Here is an 18,440-nt window from a genome sequence, read left to right as displayed (position 1 = left end):
AAGAGCAGGAGCTGTGTGGCGACGTGGAACACATTGCAGAGAAACAGTATGAAGTAGCTACCTCTAGAGGCCAAATTAGGCTGGTGGATGAAGATGCCGCTGCAGTTTCGCCTTCAGAAGTCTGCGACATGTGGCATATTAACTACGCCGAACCACCTTCGCCTTTCACCGTCACCGTTGACGTTTGCGGCAAGCCGCTCCGCATGGAAGTGGACACGGGGGCAAGCATCTCCGTCATTGCCAAGTCGCGGCTCCTACAGCTTCTGCCTTCGGTTAATGTGCAGCCGTCGCAAGTGTTTCTGCGAAGCTATTCCGGGGAACTGAAAAAAGTCGAAGGCAAGGCTGACATCCTTGTGAAGTTTCATGGCAAGGAGGCGGATCTACACATTTTTCTGACCGGAGACAATTCACCTACTCCTACGAAAGTAATAAAGAAAAAGCACTGGTAGCAACGAAAACAACAAAATAAGAAGTTCGTCAGCGTCCGTAAAAGGGTTTAAGACGCACGACGTGGATCACTTCAGACCGTGCGCGGCGCCGCTGTGAATGAGAAATTTCGTCTGGCACGACCTCATAGTCCAGTGCGCCAATACGTCGGATGACCTTGTAGGGTCCGAAATAGCGTCGCAGTAGCTTCTCACTCAGTCCTCGTCGGCGTATCGGGGTCCATAACCAAACACGGTCGCCGGGCTGGTACTCGACGAAGCGTCGTCGGAGGTTGTAGCATCGGCTGTCGGTTCTCTGTTCGTTCTTGATCCGCAGGCGGGCGAGCTGTCGGGCTTTGTCGGCGCGCTGGAGATAAGTAGCGACGTCAAGATTCTCCTCGTCAGTGACGTGCGGCAGCATGGCGTACAGCGTCGTCGTCGGGTTCCTGCCGTATACTAGCTTGAACGGCGTGATCTGCGTTGTTTCTTGCACCGCCGTGTTTAAGCGAAGGTTACGTACGGCAGGACGGAATCCCAGGTCTTGTGTTCGACGTCGACATACATAGCTAGCATGTCGGCGAGGGTTTTATTCAGGCGCTCCGTAAGACCATTCGTCTGTGGGTGGTAAGTAGTTGTCCTCCTGTGCCTTGTCTGACTGTACTGAAGAATGGCTTGGGTGAGTTCCGCTGTAAAGGCCGTTCCTCTGTCGCTGATGAGGACTTCTGGGGCGCCATGTCGCAAGAGAATGCTTTCGACGAAAAATTTTGTCCTTCCGGCTGCGCTGCCCTTCGGCAGGGCTTTAGTTTCAGCGAAGTGGGTAAGGTAGTCCGTCGCCACGACGACCCACTTATTTCCGGTTATTGACGCACGGAAACGGTCCCAACAAGTCCATCCCGATCTGCTGAAAAGGTCTGCAAGGACGCTTGATCGGCTGTAGTAATCCGTCTGGCCTTGTGGGTGGTGCCTTGCGTCGCTGACAGTCTCGGCATGTCTTGACGTAACGGACGATGTCGATGATCAAGCGCGGCCAGTGATACCTGTCCTGTATCGTCGATAGCGTCCGGGAGATTCAGAGGTGCCCGGCGTTTGGATCGTCATGTAGGGCGCGCAGTACTTCTGGACGTAGCGCCGACGGAACAACAAGAAGGTAGTTCGCGCGGACTGGAGAGAAGTTCTTCACGAGTAGATTGTTTTGAAGCGTGAAGGAAGATAATCCGCGCTTAAATGCCCTGGGCACAACGTCGGTGTGCCCTTCCAAATATTCGACGAGGCCTTTTAACTCCGGGTCTGCCCGTTGCTGTTCAGCGAAGTCTTCCGCGCTTTTTATTCCAAGGAAGGCGTCCTCATTCTCGTCATCTTGCGGCGGCCGGTCAATGGGAGCGCGTGATAGGCAATCGGCATCGGAATGTTTCCGTCCGTACTTGCAGGTTACAGTGATGTCGTATTCTTGTAGTCTGAGGCTCCACCGCGCCAGTCGTCCTGAGGGATCCTTTATATTCGCTAGCCAACACAACGCGTGAATGGCCTGCCACAAAGATAAGGCCGAAATTTAGCTGCAGCCCAAACGATGGCGAGGCATTCCTTTTCGGTCGTGGAATAGTTGCCTTCCGCTTTTGACAGAGACCGGCTAGTGTAAGCTATCACCTGTTCGACTCCGTTTCTTCTCTGGACTAGAACGGCACCGAGGCCTAGGCTACTGACGTCAGTATGGATTTCTGTATCTGCGTACTCGTCGAAGTGCGCAAGTACCGGCGGAGACTGCATGCGTCGTTTGAGTTGTTCAAATGCTTCGGCCTGCGGCGTTTCCCACTTGAACTCAACATCACATTTAGTTAGACGTGTCAACGGCTCAGCGATGCGTGAAAAGTCTTTGACAAAGCGCCTGTAGTAGGCACACATGCCAAGGAATCTACGCACTGCCTTCTTGTCGATGGGTTGCGGGAACTGTGCGATGGCAGCTGTCTTTTCCGGGTCTGGACGGATACCAGATATGCTGATCACGTGGCCTAGGAACAGAAGCTCATCGTAAGCGAAGCGGCATTTTTCTGGCTTCAGAGTAAGCCCTGATGACTGGATCGCCTCTAGTACTGTAGTAAGTCGCCTGAGGTGATCGTCGAAATTTCCGGCGAAGACGACGACGTCATCCAAGTAAACGAGACAGGTCTGCCACTTCAATCCTGCTAAAACGGTGTGCATCACGCGCTGGAACGTTGCAGGCGCCGAACACAGTCCGAATGGCATAACCTTGAACTCGTAGAGGCCGTCTGGGGTGATGAAGGCGGTCTTTTCGCGATCTCTTTCGTCGACTTCTATTTGCCAATAGCCAGACTTGAGGTCCATCGACGAGAAGTATTTAGCGTTGCAGAGCCGATCCAATGCGTCGTCTATTCGTGGGAGGGGGTATACGTCCTTCTTCGTGATCTTGTTTAGACGACAATAATCGACGCAGAAACGTAGGGTTCCGTCCTTTTTCTTCACCAAGACTACAGGAGATGCCCATGGGCTTTTGGACGGCTGGATGATGTCGTTGCACAGCATTTCGTCCACATGGTGCCTTATAGCCTCACGTTCTCGCATAGAAACTCGATAAGGGCTCTGGCGGAGTGGTCGAGCACCTTCCTCGGTTATTACGCGATGCTTTGCGACTGGCGTTTGTCGAATCCTTGATGACGTCGACAAGCACTCTTTGTATCGTCGAAGTAAGCTTCTCAGCTGTTGTTGCTTAACCATGGGGAGACTTGGATTTATGTCGAAGTCTGGTTCGGGAACTACGGTCGCCGGAGTACATGCGCCAGAATCCGAGAGGACAAACGCATTGCTGGTTTCCAGAATTTCCTCGATGTATGCGATCGTCGTGCCCTTGTTGATGTGCTTGAACTCCTGGCTGAAGTTTGTCAGCAACACTTTCGTGTTTGCTCCATGCAGTCGAGCGATTCCTCTAGCGACGCAAATTTCACGGTCGAGCAGTAGACGTTGGTCGCCTTCGATGACGCCTTCTACGTCAGCGGATATTTCGGTGCCGACCGAAATAACAATGCTTGTGCGAGGTGGGATGCTCACTTGATCTTCGAGAACACTCAAGGCGTGTTGACTACGAAAGCTATCCGGCGGTACCGATTGATCTTTCGACAGCGTCATCGATTTTGACTTCAGGTCTATGATTGCGCCGTGTTGGTTCAGGAAGTCCAAGCCGAGAATGACGTCTCGTGAACACTGTTGGAGGATAACGAAGGTGACAGGGTAAGTCCGGTCATGAACGGTTATTCTTGCCGTGCGGATTCCAGTCGGCGTAATGAGGTGTCCTCCAGCGGTTTGAATTTGAGGGCCTTCCCATGCAGTTTTACCTTTCTTCAACTGGGCGGCGATGTGTCCACTCATGACGGAGTAATCGGCCATTGTGTCCACTAAGACCGTAACTGCGTGGCCGTCGAGAAGCACGTCGAGGTCGGTGGTTCTTTGTCTAGCGTTGCAGTTAGGTTGCAGTTAGCGTTGCGCTGTGTTTCGGCGCGAAACACAGCGCAGAGAAAGAGGATGAAGTAGTTAGCTCGGGAGGTGTAAGAATGCCGCAGGACCAAATTTCATTTCATTTCATTTTATTTCCTTAAAGGCCCCATTGAAGGGGTATTACATAAGGGGTGGGTACATACATACATAAAAAATTGAAGGCCATATTTTATTACAGGGTAAGATAATTTGTTACGGTGTTTAAAAATGTGCTAGGACAGGTTATGACTGTGATGTCGTTGGAAAGGCCGTTCCAGTCAGTTGCTGCACGAAAAAAGAAAGAAGACGAAAAAGTGACAGTGCGTGTACGTGGGCGCGCGACTTGTTGCGGGTGACCGGTGCGGCTGGATATGCGTGCCGGGGGGAGAATGTATGGTGCTTTGCCAAGTGAGCTGTAAAAGAACTTGTGAAAAAGACAAAGACTAGCAATGCGGCGGCGAGATGCAAGCAATGATAAGCCAGATTCTGTTTTTTGTGCGGATATACTGATGTTGTAGGAGTACTTAGAATGAATAAATCTTGCAGCTCGATTTTGAAGCGATTCCAGTTGATTGATGAGATATACTTGATGAGGGTTCCAAATGGGGGATGCATATTCTAATTTCGCCCTGACGAGAGACTGATAGGCTAGTAATTTTACATGTTGGGGGGCGTGGCGCAAGTGGCGTTTTAAAAACCCGAGTGTTTTGTTAGCAGATGAAATGTTGTTCCTAATGTGCGTTTCCCAGGTTAAATCACTACACAGGGTTACTCCGAGATATCTGTAGGAAGGAACTAATTCAAGGTTGACGTCAGCAATTTGGTACGAGAAAACAAGTGGATTTCTGCGGCGGTGGAAGGAGACAGTCTTACATTTGTTAGGGTTTAGTTCCATTAGCCAAAGGTTACACCATTCCTGTACACTTCGCAGGTCGTTTTGAAGGGACGTGTTATCGGAAACACTGCTAATTTTACGATAAATTACACAATCATCTGCAAACATGCGGATGTTAGAAGATACATGCATTGGTAGGTCATTAATGTAAATTAGAAATAGTAGTGGACCAAGGACTGACCCTTGGGGTACGCCTGAGGTTACAGGGGTAGAGTTAGATGCTTGATTGTTGACAAAGACTGATTGTGAACGGTTACTTAAGAATTCTTTAATCCATGCTAAGATATTGGTATTCAGATGTAATGCGGCAAGTTTTAGTAGTAGACGCTCATGAGGAACTTTGTCAAAAGCTTTGGCGAAATCTAGGAAGATGGCGTCAGTCTGGAAGTTAGAGTCAAGGTTTACATGCAGGTCGTGAACGAACATAGCTAGTTGTGTTTCGCAGGAAAAGCCTTTCCTGAAGCCATGCTGCGCAGGATGAAAAAAATGGTTGGCATCAAGGAAGTCCATGATATGTGTGTAGATGATATGTTCAAGGATTTTGCAGGGTACACTGGTTAATGAGATGGGGCGATAATTTAATGGGGAGTGTTTGTTGCCCGATTTGTGAACTGGAACGACCTTTCCGTGCTTCCAATCTGGAGGCAGCACGCCTGTTGAAACTGACTGTGTAAATAGAAGACAGAGATATGCTGCACAAATATGTTTAGTGTTTTTTAGAAGTTTAGACGTAATATCGTCCACACCAGCTGCCGATGAAAGTTTGATATTGTCTATGAGGGATGTAATGCCGGATGGAAAAAATGTAATAGGTGGCATGGTACATTGAAAGTTCGCATGATGAATAGAAAATGACATTTCAGTTTCTTGAGTAAACACTGATGCAAAGGTTGCGTTAAACAAGTGAGCGCATTCAGCGTCGGTTAGGGAATCACCTGATTCATTTGATAAGGTAATAGTTCGCGTGTCGTGTGGGCTTAAGATTTGCCAGAATTTTTTTGGGTCGTTCTTAAGCATGTTTGGCACATCAGAATAAAAGAATGAGCGTTTGGCATGAAGTATGGCTTCCAGATAGGCAGTTTCAGCGGCTTTGTATTTTTTCCATGCGTCAGGGGTGTTACGGGACTTAGCTGCTCGGAAGAGACGTTTTTTCTTGTTTTCTAATCGCTTCAGTGCTTTATTGAACCAGGGTTGTGCTGAATTGGAATGAATGCTAATTTGGGGAATGTATTTGGCAACTAAATTGTTTAGTTTCTCTTTGAAAATTTGCCAATTTTCACCCATGGTATGACAAGGAGAGGCACTTGCAAAACTGGGGTAAAATTGCGTTAGTTCATGATTAATTGCTTCATAATTGCCCTTTTCATACAAGCGAATAGTCTTTTTAACAGTCGGGGTGAAAACGGGTTTAATTACGAAGTCGACATGAATGACTTTATGGTCACTGATTTCGGGAAGATACGCGATGGATGACACGTTCTCAGGATTACTTGTTAAGACAAGGTCTAGAATATTTTGGCAGCTATTGGTGACACGGGTTGGTTCTGTGAGCACTTGCGATAAGTTAAAGTTGAGGCATACCTCAAGGAACTCGTTCGATTCCCTTGATGTAGCCGTTGGTGCAGGCCGGCTTGACCAATCGATATTAGGAAAATTAAAGTCTCCAAATAGAATTACATGCATGTTGGGGTGTTTGGTGGTTATTTCACTTAAGATGTTATTCAGTTTGAAAGAGAAGTCTGGAGTACTATGAGGGGGCTTATAGCAAACGCCAAGTAAAATTGAATAGGGTGCGGCATGGAATTTAAGCCATAGGATTTCAAGGTCGGACATAGTGTTAACAGATGTACATGATATATTTTGGTCTACGGCGACGAGTACCCCTCCCCCCCTCGTGCCCTTGCGATCGTTTCGGAACAGTTGAAAATTCGGTAGTTCAGCGAGCACTTCGCTGTCCGTTACGTCTCCTGTAAGCCATGTTTCCGTTAATATTAGAAGGTTACTGCAAGATGACGAAACCAGATTAGAAATAATGTCACGTTTTGGCATGAAGCTCCGTATGTTAGTGAAAATAGCGGAAAGGAACAAGTTTGATCGCGGGGCGGGCCGAGGATGGGAAGGCACATGTTGATGACTGGGCAATTGCTACGATATTTCCTTAACAGACTCTGTGGAATGGTCAAACACGTATCGTTTGGTACCTATATGTAATGTTTTGAAGCGGAGAGAATAGGACGTGGATTGCGATTTAGCGAAAGCAATAAGGTTTTTACGAGCAATTCTGATGGGTTGAGGGAAATCTTCTCCGACGCTGAAATTGCTTCCCTTAAATTTAGGGCCATTAGAAAGTAGAGACTCTTTAGTTTTGAAATGATTAAATTTTACTATAAGTGGCCGAGCGCGGCCTTCTGTATGGCGTCCAAGGCGATGCGCACGGTCAATTTGGTTGGGATCAATGACGAAGTTCAAGTGTTCAGTGCAGTGGCGGATGACGATTTTTTCAGATTCTGCAAATGTTTCTTTCGGGTTAGGATCGGAGATGTTATAAAATATTAGATTATTACGGCGTGACCTGTTTTCGTTATCATCCATCTGGGTAGCAAGGCGTGCGATCTGACCTGCCATTTGGGTGGCATCTATTCTTATGGTATCAAGGTCACTTCGTAGTGTTGAAATGGCTTTGTAATGCCTTTCTAAGTCAGTCATGCGTTTACTTAAATCCGATAGGGTTTTGTCTGTTGTTAGTAACTTGCTTTTTAGGTCTAGTACTTCGGTAATAAGTTTTGACTGGCCAGAAGCTAGCTTTCCTAATTCAGACATTACGTCTTCAATACCGGGAGGGCCAGGGTTAGTTTCTACATCACCCGACAAAAGCAACAAAGACCGTATGACATGAACACATTCAATGGCAATTGTAGCGCAGCACCATTCTTTTTCATTCTTTTTTCATTCTTTTTTCCTGGCCAAAAGCCCGAAAAAGCAGCAGGTGCTGTGTTTTGACACGGAACACCATGCTGTGAAAGAGAATGAAGTAACTAGGTCGAGAGGCGTAATTAGGCCGGTGCAGGAAACCCTTCCGATTTCCACAACCAAAAATCAGAAAATATAGCAGTAGCTGCGCTGCCACGCGGAACACAGTAAACAGAAAGAGGATGAAGTAGCTAGATCGAGAGTGGTAATTAGGCCAGTGTAGGAAATCCTTCCAATTTTCTCCACAGAAAATCAGAATGAGGATCAGGCCCTGTTTTGCCACGCTGAGCAAAGTGCAGAGAAAGAGGATAAAGTAGCCTTCTCGGGAGGTATAGTTTTGTTGGGAGATGAAATGCTCCTAATTGCCTTGGCAGAAAATCAGATAGAAGTGTAGGCACTGTGTTACGACGCGGAACACAGTCCAGAGAAAGATGATGAAGTAGCTAGCTAGGGAGGCGTAAATACGCTAGAACTGGAAATCCTTCTTATTGCCTCCACATAAAATCAGAAAGAGGAGCAAGAGCTGTGTCCCGACGCGGAACACAGTGCAGTGAAACAGGATGACCTTGGTCGGTTGGCAGGTGAGGAATTCCTTCCTACTTCATCGAATGAAAATCAGGAATAATAGCAGGCGCTATGTTTCGACGCGGAACACATTGCAGAGAAACAGCATGAAGTGTTCAGCTTTGGAGGCGTATAAATGCCGAAGGAGCAAATCGTTCCAATTTCCTCGAAAGAAAGCCAGAAAAAGTAGCAGGTGCTGAGTTTGGACGCAGAACACCGTGCAGTAAAAACAATCAGGTAACTAGGTTGAGAGGTGTAGTTAGGCTGAGGAGGAAATCCTACCGATTTTTGCCACAGGAAATCAGAAATAGTAGCAGGTGCTGTTGACGCACAAGACAGTACAAAGAAAGAAGGTGAAGCAGTTTGCTCTAGTCGCGTAATTAGGCCGGAGCAGGAAGTTCTTCTGATTTTATCGACAAAAAATCAGAAAGAGCAGCAGGCGATGTGCTGCCACGCGAAACATAGTGCCGAGAGAGAGGATGAAGTACCTAGCTCGGGGCGCATAATTAAGCCAGGGTGGGAAATCTCTCCGGTTTCTTGCACAGCAAATCAGAAAGAGGAGCAGGAGCTGTGTGGAGACTTCGTAAACAGTGCAGAGAAAGAGGACGTAGTAGCTAGCACGGGAGGGAATCCTTCCAAATTCCTCAACAGAAAACCAGAAATAGTAGCAGCGACTGTGTTGTCACGCGGCACACAGTGAAGTGAAAAGAGAATGAAGTATCTAGGTCGAGAGGCGTAATTAGGCCGGTGCAGGAAATCCTTCCGATTTCCTCGACAGAAAATCAGAGATAGTAGCAAGCGATGTGCTGCCGCGCGAAACACAGTGCAGAGAAAGATGACGAAGTAGCTAGCTCGGGAGGCGAATTAGGCCAGAGTAGGAAATCCTTCTGATTTGCCGTACAGAAAATCAGAAAGAGGAGGAGGAGCTGTGTGATGACTTTGAAAAGAGTGAAGAGAAAGAGGACGAAGTAGCTAGCTCGGGAGGCATAGTTTAGCTGGAGGAGGTGTGGTATACGTAACTTCTGGTTTCGGTTTTGGGTCTTTACATCAGGGCGCCACTCAGCGCCAAACGCTGTAAGTTGCCTCCTGTAAGTTGCCTCCTCAGAAATAAACATTGAATACTTGTCTGGTCCCCAACCGAAGCAGTCCGGCTCTTTCTTGCGGCGCTGCGCGCCCCGGCCGTTTAGGCCTCATGCCGTAAACCTTTCGTCCGGCCGCCCCGTGGAAGCTGCAACAGGAGGAAATCTGACTTCCTTCACAGAAAATCAGAAACAGGAGCAGGAGCTGTGTGGCGACGTTGAACACATGCAGAGAAACAGTACGAAGCAGCTAGCTCCGGAGGCGTGATTAAGGCTGAGTAGAAAATCCTTCTGATTCGAGCTCCTTCACAGCAAGATTGGGAGATGAAGACAAAAACGTCCAACCCGCAATACCTGATAAGGTTGGCACAACGGGCTGATAGCGTCGCGCCGAAGCAGAGGCCAGGCTAGCCCACTCCTCTGGGAACGAAAATTCCCCCCAAACTTTGACACAAAAATTTTATTCTCTATCTCCTTCACAGAAAGTCGGAAACAGGAGCAGGAGCTGTGCGGCGAAGTGGAACTCAGTGCAGAGAAACAGGTTGAAGTATCTAGATAGAGAGGTGTCAGAAGGCCAGAGGAGGAAATCCTTCCAATTTCCTCGATACAAAATCAGAAAGAGCGGCAGGAGCTGTGTGAGAACGCGGTACTCAGTGCAGAGAAAAAGGTTGTTGTAGCAGCTCGGTAGGTGTACTCATGGCGGACTAGGAAATCCTACCGGTTTCATCGAATGAAAATCAGGAAGGTTTACAGGCGCTATGTTTCGACACGGTACATAGTGCACAGAAAGAGTAAGAAGTAACTAGCTCTGGAGGCTTAAAAATGCCGGAAGAGCAGATCGTTCCGATTTCCTCCACAGGAAATCAGAAAGGGTAGCACACGCTGTTTGTCGACGCACAACACAGTACAGAGAAAGTATATTAAGTACCTAGATTGGCAGGCGTAATTAGGCCGGTGCAGGAAAACCTTCCGATTTCCTCGACAGAAAAGCAGAAATAATAGCAGGCGCTCTGCTGCCACTCGAAACACAGTGCAGAGAATGTGGAAGAAGGAGCTAGCTAGCTCTAAGAGAGGCAGGCTTAAGAAACTTTTCATATGTGTTACGCTTGCTGTCCGATTGAAGTTATTTAAGATGAAACGGGCTGAGCGGTTTTGTATAGCTTCCAGCGTATGTATTAGTGTTGTATGCCAGGGATCCCATATTGATGAAGCATACTGAAGTTGCGAGCGAACGTATGTGGTATACAGTAATTCTTTTAATGGTGATGGTGCACGAGAAAAGTTTCGGCGCAGGTTCCCTAAAGTGCTGTTAGCTTTGGACACTATAATATCACTAAGCAATTTGCAAGACAAATTGTTAGTTATGGTCACTCCTAAATAACGATACGAAGTCACACGTTCGAGTGGTATATTTATGAGAGAATACTTAGGAGAACAAGAGTTAGTACGAGAAACTCTCAGAGTTTTGCACTTCTTAATGTTAAGTTGCATTTTCCACGTACTGCACCAATCAGTTATCTTATTGAAGTCAGCTTGTAGAGCTGTTCAATCACAGTCATGGGAAATTTTCCGGTATATGACACAATCGTCTGCATGAAATATTCGTTGATGAAATATTTGTAGGTACGTCATTAATGTATGTAAGAAAGAAAAGTGGGCCCAAGACAGATCCTTGAGGGACGCCTGAGCAGACATGGACGAATTAGATTCATTAGCAGAAGCAAACTGATGCGCGATGTAAGAAAGCTACAGATCCAATTAAGTGCAGGGTCCATGTTTAAAATGCTTAGCTTGTGTAAAAGTAGAGCATGACAGATCTTCTCAAATGCCTTAGCGAAATACAAAAATATACAGCCCGTCGTGAAGCCCGCGTCAAAGTTATAGATTGCAAATCGCTTGTAAATGTTACAAGCTGTGTTTCGCAAGAGCCCTTTTTTCTAAACCCATGCTGGTGAGGAGTAAGGAAATTATTGTAGTCAAAGAAGTTAATGAGATGCATGTAGATTACATGTTCCATAATTTTACGAAGTAGTGAGGTGAGAAAAATTGGTCTATAATTAAAATGATTATGAGTGTCACCTGATTTGTGCATTTTTCCGGTTTTCCAATCTAGCGGAAGCATGCCAGAGTTATATAATAATAATATTTTTTATTTCCATCGTGATGATGGAGAAGGTTGTGGGTAAAAGCTGCTTGTAAGCGGCCGCTTGACAAAGGTCCGCAGCCCCCTTCTACAGGACAACAGCAAAGCAGGGAAGGACACGCACTTGTATACGTGTAATCTCTTCGCAATTTAGCAGAGTCAAAAATACCAGGATCCTTTCATAAAAGAAATCAAAATAGAAACAAAGAAAATAGAACTACAATCAATACAATAAGTGCAGAGGGTATAAAGCTGTACAGTAAACACAGGATTAAGTATACACATTATAGGAATACAGGTGGAGTTACTAAGGATGTGTGCAGTGAAGCTGTCGTAATTCACGTTTATATATTTTAAGTAGGACAGTCCCGGATTTTTTACAGTTGTTTAATAGAGTTGGAAGTGTGAAGGATAACTTTTTCATTGTGGTTGTAGAAGTTGGTACAATCCACTCCTCTTTATGACGGGTAGGGTAAAACACAGTGCTCTTTTTCAGTAACAACTAATGCAGAGATTCAAGATGATATTTTAGTTCGCGCTGGAATGCAAGTGCTAGCTTATAATTGTAAAGATTGATAACTGCTAATATGTATGCTTCGGACAAAAGACCTTGCGATTGACTATTGTATGGTAGATTAAAAAGTACTCTTATAAGCTTTTTTTGAAGTATAGAGAGCTTTTGGAAATTTGTATACGGGGTTGTGCCCCAGACCAAAGAAACAGTAATTAATATGAGAGTAAAACAGGGAATTATAAAGCAGCATCTTTACTTGATACGGGAGATATGATCCCTAATAGGAAATAATGCCGACTGCTCGAGCTAACTTAGAACAGCATCAATGCGACCATCCCTTAGCATGCTCTAAGAAATTGTAAAACCCAGAATTTTAATATTATTTGTGATTTATATTGGTGGCGCTACATAAATTAAGCTTACATGAGAATTTAGCTGCCTTGATTTAGGTCTAAATATTACAGCTTTCGTCTTATCAAAGGGGAGCTGAAACGGTTTTCAATTTCCACGAATTGCTGGGATTGGGAAGAACAGACCTAATAATTTACGGTTCCGTATTTTTTTTCTTCGTTTTGTTAATATAAGGGGCGGAAATCGCTTTCTAATTCACCCCCGCGGACACGCCCCCATCGCTTCCCGAAGCGCCGGGTGAGGTAGTTGCCAGAGGAGAGAACCAGCGAGAGTGACGTCATTCGCGGCGACTGAGCTGCCGGACCGGCGTGCTGGCATGTACTGGCATGCCTCTTTCCGTCCTGCGCTTTACTGAACGACGCTACGAGAGATCTGCCGCCGCTCACGTTTGTTTTCTTTTGCGATTTTCGTAAAATGTTCTTTCGTGAAGCTGCCCATCGCGGCAGGTTCACGTGCATGCTCGCGAGAGCAAACGCCGCTGGCACGCTGCGAAGCATAGACGGAAACGCGCGCAGTAATAAATTTTGGTGACCGGACTTTGTGCGTAGTTTCCACAGCGTTGCACATGAGGCATGAAATGGAGTATAGGCTTGCCTAGTGACATTCGACGTACGGTTGCAGTTATCGCGTTAACCACACGGCGGTGCTAAAACTGCCTAATATCTTTATGTCAACACTAGCATGAAGCACGCATACCGATTCTTGATCGAGCCACCAATCGCAAAGTCGTCGAACCATAGTATGAATATTGCACATATAATACCTCTGGCCATCTCTGGATGTGTATGGTAAGCAACTTCCGTAATTGTACCTCGCTGCACTGCATGTGCGTGGTTTGAAACGCGGCACTTATGTTCGCGATCGTGTATCAACACTCAAAAGACGACGGGACTTTAGACAAGCAGCGGCAAGGTGCATGACATCGCGGAATTGCACCCGTGTTTACAATCTAATGAGAAGTTAGTGCTTCGGCATTCTTCCAGTAGCAAGTTCCCAGTGACTCTTTAGCGCATTTTTTTCTCCCGTCATTGGAACGTGCAGCTATATGAAAAAAACATACGTACCAGCTAAGATTTCCAACGCGCGAGAAGGAGCACAAATCGCTCTCGCTGTTCGCACACTCAGCATCGTCGTTGCCGCCGTTACCGCCATTGCCGCCATCGTTTTCCGTATCAGCTGTCGGTTCGAACATGTACGGCGAAAATACAAGCTGTCCGAAACAGCGAGAACGTTCCATAATGCTTACAACTCAGCTATGAAGCCAGTACAGAACAGCGTGCTACGTACCTGAAACGGCGGCATGCGGTGGCGCCGACCGGCGACTGCCGCGATTGACGTCACAATGGCCCCGACCAATCACGGGCAACAGCGGCGTTCGCGCGATGCCCTGAGGCGCTTGTGCGCGTTTTCTTGAAAAAACGGCCGCTTGCGTTTGTTTCCGCCCTTTTTTAACCAGATATTCGTGTTCAGGGGACTCAAAACTGTAGAATGCCGTGAAGAACTCATTCTTTTCGAAAAGTGTTTCAGCTTCCCTTTAACATCTATGTATAGATGGTTTACTATTGACCACGTTTTAAGCTTGGTAAGGAGAGAATTCGCGTCATTGTGTAAGATATGGCAATCTGGAGCAGATAGAAATATACAAGCGTCGTCGGCATACGAAACATATTTAGGTTTAGTACAGAGGTTAGTGAGATAATTGATGTAAATGTTCAAAAGAAACGGACCAAGAATGCTTCTCTAAGGAGCACCTTTAACAATGGATTTTGATTCATAACGACACGTTTCGATTTGAACGAACTGCTGTCGAAAACTGAGATATAATTTGACAAGTTCAAGAAAATGCCCTCGGATTCCATAAATTTCTAGTTTTTTCAGCAAAGTTAAGCGATGAATACAATCAAATGCTTTAGAAAAGTCGACATAAATAACTAGTACAAAGTTCTTCCAAATTCGGACAAAATAAATTCTTTCTGTTTAAGCAAAGCTAATTCGGTCAATTTGTTCTTTCTAAATCCATATTGAGAATCTCAAATAAATTGGTCTAAATTAAAGAACGAGCAAAGCTGATAATGGATAAGCTTCACCAAGCCTTTTGAAAATATGGGTAAGACGGAGATGGGTCGGTAATTATTCATATCATTAGGATCACCCTTTTTGAAGGTACTGATTACTGAGTACTTTTTGAGGTACTTTTTGAAGGTATATGATTGCGAGAATAGATATTCCAATATGATAGACGAATATTCAAGTGTGCCAATTAAACATTTGGTTGTAATTTCATCGACATTGCAGGAAGAAGTGGTTTTCAATTTTCCGATTATTTTTTAATTCCTGTTGCATCAAATATAATATGGTCGATAGGAGGAAAGTCACAGCGCTCTAGGACGAGGCGTTCGTTGTTAGGCGCGGTAGACGCAAATGATTCCACAAACGTGTTGTTCAAGACGTCTGCGCAAAGATAGCTGAAAACCTGACTACAAGCCTGTGTTAATGCAATATTATTTTCACGTTTACATTTTACTACGCTCCAAAAGCGCTTTGGATTGGCTTTTAATAGTAATAGCAGGGTTCTGCTGAAAAATTTGTGCTTATTATTTTTAGCAGTAATTGAGTAGTTAGAGGCAGCATTTTTATATGCAAGCCAATGCGCAGGCTTTTTCTTCCGTTTAGCGTTGCGAAAAAGGCGTCTCTTCCTATTTGAGAGCACATTACGGAACGCGTTATACAAGGGGGCTTGATTATAAGAATAAACGCTCTGGAGTGGAACATGCTGACAGATTAATTCTAAAATTAGGTCAGAGTAGGAAATACTTTTGATTTCCTCCACAGAAAATCAGAATGTGGAGCAGGAGCTGTGTGGGGACGCGGAACATAGAAAGAGGTTGAAGTAACTAGCTCGGTTGGTGTACTCATGGCGGAGGGAGAAATGCTTCTGAATTCATCGACAAAAAATCAGAAAGAGTAGCAGGCAGTGTGTTGCCACACGGAACACAGTGCAGAGACAGGGGACGAAGTAGCTAGCTCGGTAGGTATAGATTAGCTGGAGGAGGAAATCACCCTTTCCTCCTCCAGCTAATCCTTCCAATTTACTCGACAGAAAATCAGAAATAGTAGCAGCCGCTGTGCTACCACGCGGAACACAATGCAAAGAAAGAGGACGAATTAGCAAGCTCGTGGGCGTGATTAAGCCTCCCGAGCTAGCTCGGGAAGTATAGTTTAGCTGCAGGAGGAAATCCTTCCAATTTCCTCGACAGAAAATCAGAAAGCGGAATAGACGCTGTGTTACGACGTGGAACACAGTGCAGAGAAATCAGGAGTAGTAATTAGGCCAGAGTGGGAAATCCTTCCGATTTCCTACACAGAAAATCAGAAAAAGGAGCAGCAGCTGTATGGCGACGCAGAACAGCGTTCCGTTAAACAGGACGAAGTACCTAGCTCGGCAGGCATAGTTTAGCTGGAGAAATATATCCTTCCGATATCCTCGACAGCAATTCATAAAGAGTAGCAGGCGCTGCGTTACCACGCGGAACACAGTGCAGAGAAAGAGGATGGAGTAGCTAGGTCGCGAGGCGCGATTACGCCAGAGTAGTAAATCCTTGTGATTTCCTCCACAGACAGTCAGAAAGAGGTGCAGGAGCTGTGTGGCGACGCAGAACACACTGCAGAGAAACTGGATGAAGTACGTAGCTCGGGTGATGTACTCATGGCGAAGGTTGAAATCCTTCCGACTTCCTCGACAGAAAACCTGAAAAACTAACAGGCGCTGTGTGTCCACGCGGAACACGGTGCAATAAAAGAGAATGGAGTAGCTAGCTCGGGAGGCGTGATTAAGTCAGAATAGGAAACCCTTCTGATTGCCTCCAATGAAAATCAGAACGAAGAGCAGGAGCTGTGTGGCGACGCGGAGCAGAGTGCTTAGAAAGAGGCTGAAGTAATTAGCTCTAAAGGCGTAAAAATTCCGGAGGAGCAAACCGTTCCGGTTTCCTCGATAGAAAACCACAAGAAGCTGGAGGCGCTGTGTTTCGACGCAAAACACCGTGCAGAGAAAGAGAATGAAGTAACTAGGTCGAAAGGCGTAATTAGGCCGGTGCCGGAAATCCTTCCGATTTCCTCGACAGAAAATCAGAAAGAGTAGCAGGCAGTGTGCTTCAACGCTAGACACAGTGCAGAAAAAGATTCTGAAGTAGCCAGCTCGGGAGGAGCGATTAACCGAGAGTAGGAAATCCTTCTGATTTCCTCCACAGAAAATCAGACAGAAGAGCAGGAGCTGTGTGGCGACGTGGAACACATTGCAGAGAAACAGTATGAAGTAGCTACCTCTAGAGGCCAAATTAGGCTGGTGGATGAAGATGCCGTTGCAGTTTCGCCTTCAGAAGTCTGCGACATGTGGCATATTAACTACGCCGAACCACCTCCGCCTTTCACCGTCACCGTTGACGTTTGCGGCAAGCCGCTCCGCATGGAAGTGGACACGGGGGCAAGCATCTCCGTCATTGCCAAGTCGCGGCTCCTACAGCTTCTGCCTTCGGTTAATGTGCAGCCGTCGCAAGTGTTTCTGCGAAGCTATTCCAGGGAACTGAAAAAAGTCGAAGGCAAGGCTGACATCCTTGTGGAGTTTCATGGCAAGGAGGCGGATCTACACATTTTTCTGACCGGAGACAATTCACCTACTCCTACGAAAGTAATAAAGAAAAAGCAGTGGTAGCAACGAAAACAACAAAATAAGAAGTTGGTCAGCGTCCGTAAAAGGGTTTAAGACGCACGACGTGGATCACTTCAGATCGTGCGCGGCGCCGCTGTGAATGCGAAATTTCGTCTGGCACGACCTCATAGTCCAGTGCGCCAATACGTCGGATGACCTTGTAGGGTCCGAAATAGCGTCGCAGTAGCTTCTCACTCAGTCCTCGTCGGCGTATCGGGGTCCATAACCAAACACGGTCGCCGGGCTGGTACTCGACGAAGCGTCGTCGGAGGTTGTAGCATCGGCTGTCGGTTCTCTGTTCGTTCTTGATCCGCAGGCGGGCGAGCTGTCGGGCTTTGTCGGCGCGCTGGAGATAAGTAGCGACGTCAAGATTCTCCTCGTCAGTGACGTGCGGCAGCATGGCGTACAGCGTCGTCGTCGGGTTCCTGCCGTATACTAGCTTGAACGGCGTGATCTGCGTTGTTTCTTGCACCGCCGTGTTGTAAGCGAAGGTTACGTACGGCAGGACGGAATCCCAGGTCTTGTGTTCGACGTCGACATACATAGCTAGCATGTCGGCGAGGGTTTTATTCAGGCGCTCCGTAAGACCATTCGTCTGTGGGTGGTAAGTAGTTGTCCTCCTGTGCCTTGTCTGACTGTACTGAAGAATGGCTTGGGTGAGTTCCGCTGTAAAGGCCGTTCCTCTGTCGCTGATGAGGACTTCTGGGGCGCCATGTCGCAAGAGAATGCTTTCGACGAAAAATTTTGTCCTTCCGGCTGCGCGCCCTTCGGCAGGGCTTAAGTTTCAGCGAAGTGGGTAAGGTAGTCCGTCGCCACGACGACCCACTTACTTCCGGTTATTGACGCACGGAAACGGTCCCAACCAGTCCATCCCGATCTGCTGAAAAGGTCTGCAAGGACGCTTGATCGGCTGTAGTAATCCGTCTGGCCTTGTGGGTGGTGCCTTGCGTCGCTGACAGTCTCGGCATGTCTTGACGTAACGGACGATGTCGATGATCAAGCGCGGCCAGTGATACCTGTCCTGTATCGTCGATAGCGTCCGGGAGATTCAGAGGTGCCCGGCGTTTGGATCGTCATGTAGGGCGCGCAGTACTTCTGGACGTAGCGCCGACGGAACAACAAGAAGGTAGTTCGCGCGGACTGGTGAGAAGTTCTTCACGAGTAGATTGTTTTGAAGCGTGAAGGAAGATAATCCGCGCTTAAATGCCCTGGGCACAACGTCGGTGTGCCCTTCCAAATATTCGACGAGGC

The 18,440-nt window shown here is 46.8% G+C and overlaps 1 long non-coding RNA gene across 1 annotated transcript in view; it reads right to left on the bottom strand.

Moving 5' to 3' along the window:
• Positions 1 to 13,813, bottom strand: part of LOC142567820 (uncharacterized) — a 66,200-nt gene extending 52,387 nt beyond the window's left edge. Inside the window, exon 1 of the long non-coding RNA XR_012825243.1 lies at positions 13,772 to 13,813. This is a non-coding gene — a long non-coding RNA (uncharacterized LOC142567820). The remainder of the gene's footprint in view (positions 1 to 13,771) is intronic.
• Positions 13,814 to 18,440: the final 4,627 nt, after the last annotated feature.

Source organism: Dermacentor variabilis, unplaced genomic scaffold, assembly GCF_050947875.1.
Source record: "Dermacentor variabilis isolate Ectoservices unplaced genomic scaffold, ASM5094787v1 scaffold_14, whole genome shotgun sequence".
NCBI classification, from domain to species: Eukaryota; Metazoa; Arthropoda; class Arachnida; order Ixodida; family Ixodidae; genus Dermacentor; species Dermacentor variabilis.
Note: the sequence above shows the minus strand (reverse complement) of the source record. Positions and strands in the feature narration are given on the sequence as shown.